The following is a 17,789-nucleotide window of genomic DNA, read 5'->3' on the forward strand; positions in this document are numbered from 1 at the left end:
CTGCTCGTCTCACCACAGCCTCTACATCTAGATCGATGTATTTTTTTCTGTTTCACCACTCTTCTCACTTTTCACTTTTCACTATCTTTCTATTTCACGTCTTCACTGTTAATTGTAATCCAGCTCGTAATATCAGCAGCGCACGCAGCCGGTCGAACACCGTCAGGACGCACAGCCACACCATACATGATACATATAAACACTCGCGTTTTATGTATGAGAGAACACGCATTAAGGTAGACTACATATACGGACATTTAACATACGGACAAACGCGCGCAATCAGGCTGCATGCAAACACGCGCGAACACGCAAGAGGGGCGCACAAAGACACACGCGTCAGTAACACGCATGAAGCATTAAACCGTTCACAATAACCATGTTAAAAATCGTCTGTTGGAATGTACATGGAGCCGGTTCCAGGGAGAAGAGGTTGAAGATCTTTAATAAATTACAGGAGCTGCAGGCTGACATTGTCTTACTACAAGAGACTCATTTAACAAACTCAACCATAGATCTTCTTAAAACAGCTCAGTTTCCTCATGTTTACTCAGCTTGTTACAATTCTAGGCAAAGAGGAGTAGCTACTCTTATTATTAAGAGACTAAATTTTGACATAGATAGCACAGTAGTGGATCCGGAAGGCAGATTTCTGATAACTTTATTATCTATTTGTAATATCAAATTATGTATTACCAATGTGTACGGCCCCAATGCAGATGATCCCTCCTTTTTCCACTCCCTGTTTGCTACACTCCAGAATTATTCAGATAACAGAATAGTGCTAGCTGGTGATTTTAATGTAGTCTTGACTGAACAAGATCGCTGCAGCACATCAGGTAGTCATCGAGTCTGGCAGTCGTCAGAAACTATCAAACAGTACATGAAGGATTTTGGTCTTTGCAATGCTTGGCGCTCTCACCATCCTAAACTAAGAGAATACACCTTCTTCTCTTCAGTTCACCACTCCTTCTCTAGAATAGATTATATTTTAAATAGTAATTCACTAATGGGCGACATTTCAGAGACTCAGATACATCCAATCAGCATCAGCGATCACGCACCAGTTTCATTCACTCTGAGAATCAAAAATAATAAACCGATTGGTAAAAGCTGGAGATTCAACACCTCTTTATTGAAAGATCCTGAGTTCATTGATTATTTTAAAAAAGAATGGTCAATTTATATAGAAAAAAATTACATGCCTGAAACTTCAGCGTGTCTCCTTTGGGAAGCAGGAAAAGCAGTAATGCGAGGGAAAATAATTTCCTTCTCCTCACATAAGAAGAAGAAGGAAACAGCAAGAGTTTTAGAATTAGAACTCAGGATTAAATCATTGGAGGAGGCTTACCGCATTTCCCCCGAAGAGCACACAATGAATAATATAAGGAAAACTAAATTGCAGCTTAAAGAAATTATAGATAAAAAAACACAGTTTTTAGTGCAAAGACTTCGCTTGGAGAACTTTGAACATAGTAACAAATCTGGAAAGTTTTTAGCAAATCAACTAAAAACAAACAAGGAGAAAACAACAATCTCCTCTGTTAAAGATCAAGATGGAAACATCAGCCATGACCCAGACAAGATAAATGACACGTTTAGAAGCTTCTATAAAACATTATATGAATCACAGATTAATCCAACAGATGAACATATTGAACAATTTTTAAACAACATTAATCTACCAAAACTAAAAAATGAAAATAAAATAAATTTAGATGCACCTATTACTGTAGATGAACTCCACGAAGCTCTCCAACATATGCCCAACAATAAAGCCCCGGGTCCAGATGGTTACTCAGCAGAATTTTACAAGGAATTCTGGACAACGCTAGCTCCTACATTTTATAATATGTTGTTAGAAATACAGGAAAAACAAAAAACACCGCAAAATATGAACTTAGCTAATATAACACTATTGCTAAAACCAGGCAAAGACCCCACACTTCCATCCAGTTACCGTCCCATATCTTTAATAAATGTAGACCTGAAAATAATTAGTAAAGCTCTTGCCAGAAGGATAGAAAAAATAACCCCTCTTATAATACATCCGGACCAGACAGGTTTTATAAAAGGTCGACATTCATCTACTAACACGCGTAGACTAATTAACCTCATAGATTACTCTACTTTACATAATCTAGAATCCACAATCATTTCTCTAGATGCAGAAAAAGCCTTCGACAGGGTAAACTGGAAGTTTCTATTTGCAACACTAGACAAATTTGGGTTTGGACCTGCTTTCATAGAGTGGATTAAAATATTATATAATAACCCAAATGCATGTGTGAAAACCAACGATCAAACTTCTCCAAGCTTCCGCTTACAGAGAGGCACCAGACAGGGCTGTCCACTCTCCCCCTCACTTTTTGCCATTTTCATAGAGCCGTTAGCAGCTGCTATTAGACAAAATATAGAAATTAAAGGAATCCAGGGCAAAAAACATAGAACATAAAATAAGTCTTTATGGAGATGATGTATTACTTTTCCTTCAGAACTCACAAACATCACTCTCTGAGACAATCACAGTTATTAATAAGTTCTCATCAATATCTGATTATTCTATTAACTGGTCTAAGACTACAGCCATGTCCATCAACTGTGACCTACAAAACATCCCTAATATCAAAATACAGACAGGAAACATTAGATATTTAGGTATAAATATTTCCCCCAGATTATCAGATTTAACAAAATTAAACTATGTTCAGCTGCTAAAAACAATAGAAGATGATCTCTTACGGTGGAGGCGCTTACCCATCTCACTAATGGGGAGAGTTGCCACCATTAAGATGATGATTCTACCTAAAGTTAATTATTTATTTTCAATGATACCCACTAAACCCTCCACCAGTTGGTTTAAATCTCTGGACTCTTTCATATCCAAGTTTCTTTGGAAAAACAAGCCGTCACGTATCAGTCTTAAAACCTTACAGCAGACTAAAGATAGAGGAGGACTGGATCTACCAAACTTTAATCACTACTTTATAGCTACCAGGCTGCAGTACATCTCAAAGTGGCTCAAACCCAGTTATCTGGATGAGCCGTGGCTAGATGTGGAGCAGGCTTTGTGTGAGGACTTAGTCATCTCTGACCTGCCGTTCATCAGCTCAACCATTAAACCATATAAGTGCTTTAAAAGCCTTAACATCCGTTTTTCCTTAATGGCTTGGTGGGAATTCTGTAAGATAACCAGATCTTCCCTCTTTCCATGTAGACTTACACCCATCTGGAACAACCCTGACATCCTGCAGAACAAAAAGATGATAAACTTCACTCAATGGAAGACTAAAGGAATACAACAGTTAGGACAGATAATAGAAAATGGAAACTTTGTATCTTTCAACACAATTGTCTCACAGTATGGAATCAACAGCAATAAATTCTTAGAGTACCACCAACTAAAATCAATTATATGTAAGAAGTATACCCCTGTACAGTTAGACTTGCAGCTTCCTGTCAGAATAGCAGAATTCTTGAATCTTAATACTCCAAAATTATTATCAAAAATATATAGATTACTTGCAAAGCTAGAAGACAGGATATCTCTCCCAACTTCAAAATGGGAAGATGATTTATCTAATAACTTTGATCAGAAAAGATGGTCACAAATATGTTTAAACACGTTTAAAATGACTCAGAATTCAAATATACAACTAATACAATTCAAAATTCTCCATAGAACTCATTATACAGGACACAGGATGTTCAGGATGGGCCTTTCACCATCAGATATCTGCCCACACTGCTCTGAGAACACTTCTGATAGCTACATCCATGCGCTGTGGTCCTGCACACCTGTCCAAACGTTCTGGATTAAGGTGTGTGAAGATCTCTCAAAATGGTTTAAAACCAATTTTTCTGCAAACCCCACACTTTGCCTACTGGGCGACCTGGGTGACACTAACATAGGAATACACTCCATAAACTTGGTCCTCGCAGTCTTATGCATCGCAAAGAAAACTATCCTTGTGAACTGGAAAGATAAGAATAATTTGTCTATCCAGCAGTTTAGAAATCTCCTGTTAGATCACATCAGCATTGAGACAATGTCTGCCTCCTCCAGGAACCAATCAGATGACTTTCATTCCCTCTGGTCCCCTGTGACTGGCTACATCACCTAATGTAGGTGGAGGATTGCGGCTTCGCTGGGATGGGGGTGGATATGGGTGGGGGGTCCCTGGTGGCTTCGGGTCTCCGGTTGTCTCCTGGGAGGGGATCTCGGCTGCTCCGCTGCTGGGTCGGCTGGGGGTTCCGGTCTGGGCGGGCGGCATTGGGTGGGCCCCGGGGTGGGACTGCCACGTGGCGGTGGGGGGTGGCTGCCGGGGTGCCTGGGTCGGTGTCCGTCGGCCCCTGGCCGGGTGGCCGGTCGGGTCCGGGGTGGGCCGGGTGGGGGCCCCGGGCTCTGGGGTGTCGGGTCTCCCCCCTCTCCTGGGGGTGGGGGGTCTGCCGCTGCTGGGGGGGGCTGGGCCCGTCCGGATGTGCCGTACCGGGGGTTGGTCCGTGCCCTGGTGCTTGGTCGCAGCCCCGGAACCTGGGTGGGGGTGTGTTTGTATATAGGTGGGTGTGTGTGTGTGTGTGTGTCTCTAGGTATGCGGGTGTGTGGGTGGGTGTAGAGGGATGTGTGTGCTGTATGTGTGTGTGGGTGTGTATGAAGGTCTAGGTGTGTGCGTGTATGTGTGTGTGAGTGGTGTGCGGGTGTGTGTGTGGAGGTCTATGTGGGATGTGTGTGTGGGTGTGTGTGAAGGTGTGTATATATGAGTGTGTGCACGTGGAGGTCGAGGTGTGTGTGGAGGAGTGAAGGAGTGGGTGGAGGCGTGAGTATGTATGGAGGTGCTTATGTGTATATGCAGGTATGTATGTGAGTGCGTGTGTAGTGGTGTATGTGTATGGAGGGGTATGAGAGTGTGTGTGTATGTGGGCACCGGTGTGTGTGTTTATAGGTATGTGCGTGAAGTGTGTGTGTGGAGGTATGTGCACGTATTGAGGTGTTGGTGTATAGAGGTGTGTGAGAGGGTGTGTGAGTGGCTGGGGGGAAAAAAACAAAAAAAAACAAAAAAAACAAAAAAAAAACAAAAAAAAAAAAAAGTGTGTGCGTTTGCAGGGGGTTAGGACGTGTCCTCTGGGGGGCGCCCTGGCCGGGTGTTGGGGGCGTGGGCCTGGGGTTCCTTCCTTTGCCTCGCCCCCCTCCCACTCAGAAAGAGGAAAGTGGCCCCTTGGGCTGGTGGCTGGCCCCTGGGGGGGTTCGTGGCGTGCCTGGGTTGGGGTGCCTGCTCCGGGCCTGTGACGCCCTTCGGGGCCGGCGGGGGACGGGGGCGCCCTAAGCCACTGGCGGGTCGTCTTCCAGGGGGGAGGCTTACTCCCCTCTGGACCTACATCTCCTGACCCCTCCCCTCCCCCACTCTTCACTACATACACAGGTAGGGCTGTGGGAGGTGTGCTTGTTGCACTGGGCGGGGCAGGGGGGTCATCATAGTGGCCCTGTTGCTTTGCCGAGCGGCAGCATGCCTCCCAGCTTTTAACTCCACTTAGTCACTGAGCACAAATAACATTTGCAACATACAAACACGTTTTGGGGGGTGGAACATGCGAGGTCAGGTGGGTGGGACTGCTCAGGTGGCCCCACCCCCTCCTCAATGCAGTTACTGCCCCCCAATTTTAACCCTCTTTTTTTAATTGCAAACAGGACATAATATATTCCATCACTAGTGGGGGAGGGAGGGGGGATGGGGTCTTCAAGCGCCCCTGTCTCCATGGATGGCCCGGGGGCGGGGCGGGCCGGGTGGCCTGTCGGTTGGCCCGGGGCGTAGGCGGGCTGTCCCGGGGGGTTTTGGCTGCTGGCCCTGGGGGGAAGGTGCTGTTTTGGGGGTGGGGAGTGGGGGGGCGGGGGGCGGGGTGGGGGGTTGGGGGCCTGGCTCGTGTCTCCTCGCCTCCTGGCTGGGGCTGTCCCCCCGTGGCGTGGGGTGGCGGGAGGATGGTGGTGGGGGGATGGTGTTTGTGTGTGTGTGTTGGGGGGGGGGGTGTGTGGGTGGGAGAGTGGTGTGGGGGGGGGGATGGGTGGTGGAGGGATGGTGTGTGGGAGGGTGGGGTGTGTGGAGGTGGATGCGTGGTGTGTGGGAGGGGGGGTGGTGTGGGTGTGGGAGGATGAATGGTGGAGGGATGATGTATGTTTGGGAGGATGGGGTATGTGTGGGAGAATGTATGGTGCAGGGATGGGGGAGTGTGTGGGAGGATGGATGGTGGAAGGATGGTGTGTGTGCGGGAGGATGGATGGTGTATGGGAGGGAGGATGGTGTGTGTGTGGGGGAGTGGTGTATGTTTGGGAGAGTGGGTGATGGAGGGGTGGTGTGTGTGTGTGGGAGGATGGGGTACGTGAAGGTGGATGTTTGGTGTAGGAGAATGATGTATGTGTGGGAGGATGGGTAGTGGAAGGAAGGTGTGTGTGTGTGTGTATGGGAGGTGTGAAGGTGGATGAATGGTGTGTGAGAGGGAGGATGGTGTATGTGTGGGAGGATGAGTGGTGGAGGGATGATGTGTGTGTGGGAGGATGGGATAGGTGTGGGAGAGTGTATGGTGGAAGGATGGTGAGTGTGTGGGAGGAAGGATGGTGTGTTTGCGGAAGGATGGATGGTGGAAGGATGGTGTGTGTGTGTGGGAGGACAGAGTATGTGAGGGTTGAATGGTGTATGCGTGGGAGGATAAATGGAGGAGTGGAAGGAGAGTGTGTGTGTTTGTGTGTGTGTGTGTTGGTCTGGGGGGGGGCAGGACTGGTTCTCGGGGTGTGCGGCTGGGCGCTGGGGTGTGGGGCTGGCCTCTGGTGGTGGCCGTCTGGGCGGGCCGGGTCCCCCCGGGTGGCGTGCTGGCCCTCGGCCTGTGGGGGGGGGGGGGGGGTGTCCCTGCGCTCCTGGGCCCGGGCCCTCTACCCCGTCTGTCCCGGGCGGCCGGTGCCCGGGGGGGTCGGGGACTGCTGGCCTCGGCCCGCCGGGGCCGGTGCCCTGTGTCCGCGGGGCGGCTCCTGCTGGGGTCTCCTGCTGCTGCCTTCCTGGGCGGGCGAGTGGTCGTCTCTGTGGACCGGTCGGGATCTGTTGCCTGCGGGGGGGCTGGTGGCCTGGGTCTCGGGACCGCTGACCTGACTCTGGCCTCTGTTCAAGTGAGGTGGCATCTGCATGATCACTCTGCATGGTCACTCCTTCCTGAACGTCTCCACACAGTCTTTGCGTCGCCGTGTGGCCGAGTTCTCCAACACATCCACACAGGTTTCTCTGCGCGTGTTCTTGAATACAGCAGTTTCACTTATATCTATTATCATATTTTGTTTCTTTTTTTTAATTATTTCTGTTCTTATTATTATTACTCTTACTCTTATTATTATTATTGTTACTATTATCAACTAGTTGTGTAATGACCTACTGGCTAGGATGATCTTAGCTATATATGTTGTAAGTAGTATGGATTACATGGTCTTCTGTATGATGTTTCAAGTCCCCACCCGCACTCCCCACACCCTTTCTGTCCCTCTCTCTCCCCTCCCTCTTCTCTCTACTTTCTTTTCTCTCTCTCTCTCTCTGTCCCCTCCGGTCGACTCCAGCATTAAGAGTCTGATTTAATAAAGTTTTTCATCAAGAGGGACTTTATACATGTAGTATAAATCCCTGCTTGATAGAGTAAAATTGCCCAGCACCAGACAGCAGCCAGACAATCATTCTGTTTGCAACGATGCTGGACAAGACAGGTTTAAAAAAAAAAAAAAAAAAAAAAAAAGGTTCAAACCTCCCCCAGCCGAGATTTAAACAAGCATATTATGCTAAATTATACATAAATTTAATCTTACTTTAGGTAATGGATTGGCCCTTCTGAGTGAACTGAAATAGATGCAACCCTCTTCCTGCAATTAAAGTGACAGGGTTGAAAATCAATGCTAACGTTAGCTTGTATTGGCGACAATATGCTAGCTGTGAAATGTAATGTTACTGTTAACATTGAGGACAGAGTTGGTTATATTAAATAATAAATAAAAACAACTGAGTAACAGGGTTGCTTTGGTTAGAGTGACACACTCAGTCACGGCTGCAATGTTTGAGAAAATATGAAAAATCTGCAGAGAAACCTGAAACTTGGTCTGTCCATGCTGTTAGCATAAATCTTGATGAGTGCTTTCCCCTGTGTCATGTGACTCACTGTTTTTCTTCTTCTGCCATGCTCAGTAGGTTTTAGTAACAGGGCTGCACGCATGTTGTGGAACACAACTTCAGCACATTATTACTGTTATTTAAGATATGCTGATTATTAAGTTAACTGTTCCAATAATAAAACACTTAGACAAGATCGTCCAAAACAAGTGCAGTAAAAACTTATTCCAATGGTTTTATTTGACATGCAAGTTTGTCACCTAGAAGTAAGGACAGGAGAAAAAGAACATTTTAGAGGGTGCTTGAGGTCTATATGGTAGCCTGAATAATATATTGGAACAAATCTTCCAAAAACTATATTTACATTTTTTCTCAAGAAAAGTAGAATTTACACAAGCAGTGCATGTATTAGTGTACTGTACACACATTACTTTATATTTTACAGGTGGGACGTAAAATGTCTATATATAGGACTATTTAATGTATTAAATGCATATTTCCTCCTGTGGGCTCACCACCTGCAGGAGGGGCCATAGGGGTTGGGTGCATTGTGAGCTGGACGGCTGCTAGAGGCGGGGACCCTGGCGGTCTGATCCTCAGCTGCAAAAGCTAGCTCTAGGGACATGGAATGTTACCTCTCTGGCGGGGAAGGAGCCTGAGCTGGTGTGCGAGGTTGAGCCGTTCCGGCTAGATATAGTTGGACTCACCTCGACCCACGGCTTGGGCTCTGGAACCACTGTCCTTGACGGGGGTTGGACCCTCTTCCATTCTGGAGTTGCTCCCGGTGAGAGGCGCGGAGCAGGTGTGGGCATGCTCATTGCCCCCCAACTTGTACGTTGGTGGACAAAAGGGTAGCCTCCCAACGCCTGCGGGTGGGGGGACGGGTCCTGACTGTTGTTTGTGCTTATGCACCAAATAGCAGTTCAGAGTGCCCACCCTTTTTGGAGTCCTTGGGGGGAGTGTTGGAGGGCACTTCTTCTGGGGACTCCCTCTTTCTGCTGGGGACTTCAATAATCACGTGGATAATGACAGCGAGACCTGGAGGGGCCTGATTGGGAGGAATCCGAGTGGTGTTTTGTTGTTGGACTTCTGTGCTCATCATGGACTGTCCATAACGAACACCTTGTTCAGACATAAGAGTGTCCACATGTGCACTTGGCACCAGGACACTCTAGGCTGCAGTTCGATGATCGATTTTGTAGTCGTGTCGTCGGACTTGCGGCCGCATGGTTCTGGACACTTGGGTGAAGAGAGGGGCGGAGCTGTCAACTGATCACCCCCTGGTGGTGAGTTGGCTCAGATGGTGGGGGAGGATGCCTGTCAGACCCAAGCGTGTTGTGAGGGTTTACTGGGAGCGTCTGGCAGAGTCCCTTGTCAGAAAGAATTTCAACTCCCATCTCTGGCAGAGCTTCAGCCATGTCCCGGGTGAGGCGGGGGACATTGAGTCCGAATGGGCTGTGTTCCGTGCCTCTATTGTCGAGGCGGCCAGCCTGTCGCTGCCTGTCGTGGCGGTAACCCTCGAACTCGTTGGTCGACACCGGCAGTAAGGGATGCCATCAAGCTGAAGAAAGAGTCCTATCAGGCCTTTTTGGCCTGTGGGACTCCAGAGGCAGCTGATGGATATTGGCGGGCTAAGCAGAGCGCAGCTTCGGCGGTCACTAAGGCAAAAACTCAGGCATGGGAGGAGTTTGGAGAGGCCACGGAGAATGACTTCGGAACGGCTTTGAGGAGATTCTGGTCCACCATCCGGCAGCTCAGGAGGGGAAAGCAGTGCTCCGTCAACACTGTGTACAGTGCGGATGGGGGGGCTGCTTACCTCAACTCGGGACGTTGTGAGGCGGTGGAGAGATTACTTTGAAGACCTTCTCAATCCCACCAACACGTCTTCCGATGAGGAAGCAGAGTCTGGGGTAGTTGGTGCTGGCTCTCCTATCTTTGGGGCCGAGGTCGCTGAGGTGGTTAAAAAGCTCCTCGGTGGCAAGGCTCTGAAGGTGGATGAGGTCCGCCCAGAGTTCCTTAAGGCTCTGGATGCTGTAGGGCTGTCTTGGCTGACACGCCTCTGTGGCATCGCATGGAAATCGGGGACAGTTCCCATGGACTGGCAGACTGGGGTGGTGGTGGGGAGTATGGAGTGCCGGACTCGCTTGTACGAGCTGTCCAATCCCTGTACGACACATGTCAGCTTGGTCCGCATCGCCGGCAGTAAATCAGAATCGTTTCCAGTGCGGGTTGGACTCCGTCAAGGCTGCCCTTTGTCACCGATTCTGTTCATAACCTTAATGGACAGATTTTCTAGGCACAGCCGAGGTGTTGAGGGGATCCGGTTCGGTGGCCTCAGGATTGGGTCTCTGCTCTTTGCGGATGATGTGGTTCTGTTGGCTTCATCGGGCCATGATCTGCAGCTCTCACTGGAGCGATTCGCAGCCGAGTGTGAAGCGGCTGGGGTGAGAATCAGCACCTCCAAGTCCGAGACCATGGTCCTTAGCTGGAAAAGGGTGTGTGCTCCTCCACATCGAGCGGAGCCAGATGAGGTGGCTCGGGCATCTGGTTAGGATGCCTCCTGGACGCCTCCCTGGTGAGGTGTTCCTGGCACATCCTACCGGAAAGAGGCCCCGGGGAAGACCTAGGACGTGCTGGACAGACTACATCTCTCGGCTGGCCTGGGGATCCCTCCGGATGAGCTGGTGAATGTGGCCTGGGAGAGGGAAGTCTGGATTTCCCTGCTTTGACAGCTGCCCCCGCAACCCGACCCCGGATAAGCAGCAGAAAATGGATGGATGGATAAATGCATATTTAAAATTCAAGACTTTTAGGACTTTTTAAGACCCCGTGGGAACTATCTATCTATCTATCTTAGATAAATAGATTAATCTATCTAACTATCTAATCTATCTAAATAATCTATCTATCTATGACTGCAGCACAATCCACAGCTGCAGCAGACTTCTGAAAGGAGGTGGAACCAGACAGGAAGAAGCTGGTGGAAAACCAAGCCGCCACCAGCAGCACACGCTGCATAGTCATGTGCAGGTGCTGCAGCAGGAGCAGAGACCTGATCTGAGCTGCTGACACTTCTGAATAGTTGATTTAAGCTCATAGTAATTAGTGGAGATGCTCATGATCATATAAATCTCCTCTTCTTGCCTTCATATAGCCGAGCTCTTACTTCTGTCATGCTGTCTGGCTGTTCTCCATCACTTCAGGTTCCTCCACCCCTGCTCCGCTTTTTACTAATATTCAGGATGTGACAATTAAAGCAAAGATAAAAGCAAAAAGCAACAGAGTGAAAAACAGCTTTTATCCCAGAGCTGTCTCATCCCTGAACTCTGCTTCCATGAAGTACTGAGTCATTTGGCTGAAATAGAGCCTGTGCAATAATTTTTGCTGTCCGTCAAATGTTAAATGTATTTTAATTATTTCATTTCATCATTATTTTATCGGGAGTGTGTTTTTATCTTAACATGAGAGCTGCTTCCTCAGGTTGGTTGCACCCTGTGCAACGACAATAAAGTGGATTCTGGTTCTGGTTCTAAGTTTAAACTTTGATGGTTTCTGTGTGTAACCGGGTGGTTTTACTCCAGGGTAATTATGACATATGTTTTCCGACCGTATGCGTGGTCGTGAAGGCATCACGGGCCGTACTTCCGCTTCTGTTTCTCCGCTTAGGCTCATCAGGGAGAGTATAAACAGGTGCGGTTACTAGACAGATTTCCTCTCTCTACCAAGTGTATCCGTCTGCGGCCTGCAAGACAGAGGCGTGGCGTATAGTAGGCGTGTCGAGCAGTGACGTCACTAATCGACACGCCCACTACATGACACGACCACGGTTCTTAAAGGGATATGAGCCCAATTAACTACTAATACAGTTTGAACGTTATTATAGCTGCTCAAAATTCATATTTGCCCTAATGAATCTATTCAAAAACGTACGACCAGTGCACGCTGACCACGTACGGACCAGTGGGAGCGCGCACGGACCATCTGAGCTCCACAGCGTGTTTCACTGGTCGCCCTGCTGCAGGACTTCATTAATATTAAAGTCGCAAATTATCCTACAAAAGCTGGCATTACTTCATACTCAGAAAAATGTATTTTCCATTAATCAATAGGGATCAATAAGGAAAGTTTTCTTTGACTCTCAGGAAAAAACAATCAGGACAATAACTAATGAGCTAAACAATAATAAATAGATAAGGTCAGCACTTGTGTGTAAGAGCATAATTTGCAGATTTATTTGAAAAGGGGGGCCTATGTTGTAATATTATGAATGTGAAAGTAGTAAATTAAAAAAGTAAAAGAATGTCTAATGGCAGTAATTTTATTAATCCTTAATGGCTCCCATGCTTTCTCTCTTGACATCAACAGGCTCGTCGGGCAGCATCAGCTAAACCTGGGCTCTGGAAAGCTGTGGGCCTCTCCAGTGGAGCTCAGTTGCTGGTTCTCTCTCTAACCTGTAACACCTCTTGGTCTTTATTTGGAATTCTGATGTGAGCATCTCCTTCCAAGGTCTTGGCCTTTTTGTGACAAGCATCAATTCATTTCTAATGCTTATGAACTGTAAAATGTGTTTGTAGTGAAGCAGGAGATCTTATAACATTAATTTGTAATCTGTTACTTTATGTACATGTTTTTTTTTATGTATTCATGTGAATGGCTCTGTGAAATGTAGAAAGAATATGGTCTAACAAAACAAAATATATAATAAAATATTGATTTCTTTATCTTTTGCATGTTTGTCCCACTAAAATGTTTCAGATCACCATAAAACTGTAAACATTAGACAAAGACAATATAAGTAAACACAAAATGCAGTTTTTAAATGAAGGTCTTTGTTATTGACAAATTCTCAACAAGAAATCACTAAAATAGAACCTGCCTGACAATGTAAAGTAATAGTGGGAGAGGCCCGCCGACCAAAATGACCCAAAAAGCACAACTAAAACTCATCCGAGAGATCACAAAAGCCCCCAGAACAACACCCAAAGACCTGCAGAACTCACTGGACTCAGTTAAGGTCAATGTTCATGACTTTACAATAAGATAGACAAGGGGCGAAAATGGCCTCCATGTCAGAGTTCCAAGGCGAAAACCACTACTGAGCATAAAGAACATAAAAAGTCAAGTCAGTTTTTCCAAAAAACATCTAGATGATCTCCAAGACATTTTGGGAGAATATTCTGTGGACAAAAGAGACAAAAGTTAAAATTTTGGGAAGATACATGTCCCATTACCGTACAAACATGCAAAAGAATAAGAAATCCGGAATACTTTTTCACACAACTGTATTAGAGCCAGCCCTCTAGCTCTGAGGGAAAGGGCTCTTTCCATTCTCTTTTTGAAAGCTCTGAGCTTCACTTGCTGCGTCCTCAGGTAAGTTCTTCACTAACGCTTTCTCAATCATTTTCAATTCACTGTCAAAAAAAGAACAAATATTAAGTTTTTCCAATTAGATGTTGCAATACTTATTGAAATATGTCTATCATCAATTCGTTACATAATAAACTTACCATGGTTCATACTGTATCCTTTTTTGTATCTGACAATAGCCTCTTGCATTGGCATGTCATATTTTATAAGCCAGGGTGTGAACTGTCACCTAGATATGATTGACATTAGTTTAGCTCATTAGCATTAGTTCTAAGAATTTTAACATTACACATCTGTATTGTTCCATTTCAACGTTCTTTCAACTAGAAGTCATGTGGTGTGAAAAAGCCATTATGTACTATATTAAACACAGTGCCAATATTAAAGATTTTTATGTAAACAAAAAAATCTTGTCAGTACTTCGGTAAGAGCACATTGATGGTGAAGTCAACCCAGTCTTCTAGCCGTCTTGGTTCTTGGTGTCTCCCTGATGATCCCAAACAAAAATGAGACAGCCTCATCAAGTTGATCATCCTCAAAGTAAAGGGTTGGCCTCTCCTCTCCTGTGTTCCCATGCTGAGACAAGATCCCCAGTTATGATAGCCTAGAAACAAATAGCAAAGGATGATTAAAGGATGGTGATGGTCAACATTGATAGTATGACAAAATATTCAAATTTCCTTTCTATTGAGAAAGACTTTCACTTTGAAATGTAACTACTCATATGGCAATTATCTCTTCATGCTGATATACTTACCTCAAGGTGTTTCCTTATTGAAGTGCTGCCCTTCATGCAGTTGATCAGCTCAGCACACTGAAGTTGCCGCACCCGCTGGTGCTTCTTTTAACGCCTCTCTGAAATTTAAAAATACATTTCTCACTAATAATCCTAAAAACTTTACGTCAATAATAAGTGGCTTCTCGCTAACCTCCAGCAGCTCAGGATTTTCCTCAGATTCACTTTTCTAAACGATAAAAATATTATTAATATCAACATTTGATATATAATGTTATGCACTCTGTATGGAATGTGTAATGATCATGTCAGTCACTTACCAACTTAGTTTTTTTGGCATAGCAGTGGTCTGCAATTGTTTGCGTTTTTAACACAGCCACGCAGGCACCTGAATATGTTTATAACCTGCAAACAAATACAAATTGCATTTAAAAACCATTTGTGTATGAAATTCTTATACAGTATATGTTCCACTAATACAACATATATGCCACCATTGGTATGCCACCATTGTATAAAGTACATATTTACAACAACTGCAAACACATGCATGGAACTCTCTGGATTTTGAAATTTAAACATACCTCCATGATGGACAGCTGCCCTCTTCATGAGTTTGCACATGTGCAAAAATATTTGCATATTCACCATGTTTTTGACAAACTGCACATTGGTACTTTTCATTTTCACAAATCATGGAGGTTTACCCCCAATGACAATAGTAGGGTGGAGCTGCTGAAAGCAAACATAAACATACAATTTGAGCACACAAATCCATCAAAAACACAAAGGTCATGTAACCTCAGGATCCATTAACTATGGTCAAATCATTTCTGTTACTCCGACCAAAAAACATGTTGATGGCACACTCTCAGAAGAAACCCATACAAATTGCTTTCTCTGCACTTCATTTGTACATGTTGTTTAGTAAGCAGAGTCTGAGGCCAGTTCATTTTGTTCAGGGTAATGTGCATTTATTGATTGAGAAACAGAACTTTTATGGCTATAGCAAGAGTGTTTGACTGTAGAAACAACTTTAGCAAAACTAATGGTAAATCAGAAATGCCTGCGGACAAGCTGTCAATTAACTGATATGGCCAGTTCATGTTACACCATCTAGGTGATAGTAATAATAATCAAATTTACCGTATAATGCTAGAAACTTATTCCCTTTTAAGTAGAATAAACCGAATATGATGTAAACGTTATGTTGCTATCAATATGGCTAATAACGTTCACTCCCTCTGAAACTTTGAAACTTGTTCTCGTTCCTCTTACTCCACCTTATATTTTATAAGTAGATAAATATTACTTGCTACGACAATATAAATATAATACACTGACACTTACAGTCTGCATACGGTCCTTCATTCTTCTTATTTTTTTTCTTGTTTTTTGGCGGGTGCCGGAACCCAACGTTCAAGGTTAGTTAACTTCCTGTTTATTTTTTTTTTTGTAGCTTTGGCGCATTTTACATCTCGCGTGGTTTTAACGTGATTTCCCTCTATTTTAGTGGCGTGTCGAGAAGTGGACTGTCACTAAACGACACGCCCACTATTCGACACGCCTCTATCTTGCAAGCCGCAGACAGACCCTACTCCTCTCTACCGCTTCTTGGTTAGCATGTATTGTGGCTAACTGTGTGTTCTCTCTGCAAAACAGATTGCCTCTGCTCCCTACTGTGCTCTCTTTAGTCTACTGTGCTCTCTTTAGTCGATTTTGCGCACCTTAGTTTTAACTGTCCCACTTACCCTATATCTTAACATCGGGTCCACGCCCCTTGAGGTTACTTGTCTGCAAAACGCGTTTTTTAAGGGTTTGGTAATTTGGGGATTTATGTTGTTTGGTTTGGTTTGTTAAGTTACTAACTCTTGGTTTGTTTTGGTTTTAGGTTTTGGTTGCAGTGGACTTTGTGTTAACACCCAGATTACTCGTGTTTTATTGTGTTGTGTTTTATGCATTGTTTAATAAAGAGAGATTTGAGAGCCAAAAGTCAGGCCACAGTTTTATCACGCTGTGACTCGCGAGAGCACATTTGTGACTTGCAGCAGCAGATTCAGGAAGTTGTAATCGCTAAGTTGAGGTTGTAAAGCAAAACGGACACTTGAAAAAAAATTTAATTACAAGTAAACTATGGAAGATAATTTGTCAGATGGACTATTTTTTTTTACTGTAACTTCAAATTCAGTTCACGTGTGTGTGAGTTTTCTTTACAGCAGAAAATTTTGACATACAAGTTCAGATTTTTGATGTGCAACTTCTCACATTGTATTCTACAAGTTTTCACATCAAATCTACAAGTTTGTTCATTTTGGCACATTTTTACCTTCATAGAACTCATTCAATCACATTTACTCTCAAACACACACATTTCACTTTCACCTTCTAATCACACTCTGATCAGTATTGATGAAAACTGATCAGCTGATTGGAAAAATACTCAAACATTAGATTTAATCCACTGACCTCTGACTGTGAGCAGAACTTTCTTCTCCATCAGGATGTTTCCCTCCCTGCTGTAGACTCTGCAGGTGAAGGTCCTACTGTCTCCATCTGTGGGAAGTTTCAGAGTCAGACTGAGGTTTCTAGATTGTAGAGGGTTTCTCTCCATCACTGTTCTGGTTCCGTAGAACTGGTGCTGTTCATCAAGCTGGTCAGAACCGTTCTGATACACATGGGCCATCCCGTAATTGGACCTCCACTCCACTTTAGAGTCTTCAGGCAGGTGAACTGTGGTTCTGCAGGGCAGCAGGACAGACTCCGCCCCTGGCTCCGCCTCCACCTGGTAGACTGAGAGAAACAAACACCATCAGCTGTACAGACAGCAGCAGCAGCTCTGATGGTCACATGACCGTCTCATCCTGGTCTCTGGGTCTCATGCTGGTGGAGGACTCTCAGTGTTCAGACAGAAGAAGTTCCAGCAGTTTCTTTTGAGGACGTGGATCAACCAGGTGACCTGAGCTCACCTGACGTCCGTCACACGTCTGACAGAAACCAGTGAAACCAGTTTCGATGAAGACCCTGTTTTCTGTCTTCAGGACATTTGGAGCAGCTACCAAAGAAGAAGTCAGAAGTCTGAGGAGGAAACAATCAGATGAATGGAGGAGTGAGGAGAGAGTGGAGTAGATAAAGATCAGAGAGCTGAGACCTCTCCACTCCTTAAACAGACGCTGGCTGATCCTCCACAGTCTCTCATTGTCTGACACACATCAGCTCAGAAACATGAAGATCTGATGAGTCTTCTCTGCTCTGAACCATCTGAAGCTGAACTCCCACACGACTGAGCTCAGCTCCAGGAGGAAACATGTACTGAAGCTGCCTGCATCCAGCTGTTACCACCACAGAGAAGAACAGCTGCTCCACATGGAGACTCTGTGTGAGATAAATGCAGTGAAGCTTCAACTCTGTTTGGTCTAAAGTCATGATGCTGGAGCTGCTCTTACTGGTGAAGGACTCAGTCATGAAGGAGCTTTCCTGACTTCTTGGAACAAAACCTGAACTTTCTCTTCACATTTCTGTCTCAGCTTCTGGAACAAATCTGACTGTCAGAGAACCAC

The 17,789-nt window shown here is 45.3% G+C and overlaps 1 protein-coding gene and 1 long non-coding RNA gene across 2 annotated transcripts in view; one reads left to right on the forward strand and one right to left on the reverse strand.

Annotated features, from left to right (window-relative positions):
- LOC121640415 overlaps window positions 1-17,789 on the forward strand; it is a 601,409-nt gene that overhangs the window by 264,507 nt on the left and 319,113 nt on the right. The gene's annotated exons all lie outside the window — the stretch shown is intronic.
- On the reverse strand, window positions 12,939-13,427 carry LOC121640574. Its single transcript, XR_006010506.1, has 2 exons — window positions 13,398-13,427; window positions 12,939-13,306 (listed from the first exon to the last, which is right to left on the reverse strand). It is a non-coding gene; the product is annotated as an uncharacterized LOC121640574 (long non-coding RNA).

This window comes from Melanotaenia boesemani, chromosome 5 (genome assembly GCF_017639745.1).
Source record: "Melanotaenia boesemani isolate fMelBoe1 chromosome 5, fMelBoe1.pri, whole genome shotgun sequence".
NCBI classification, from domain to species: Eukaryota; Metazoa; Chordata; class Actinopteri; order Atheriniformes; family Melanotaeniidae; genus Melanotaenia; species Melanotaenia boesemani.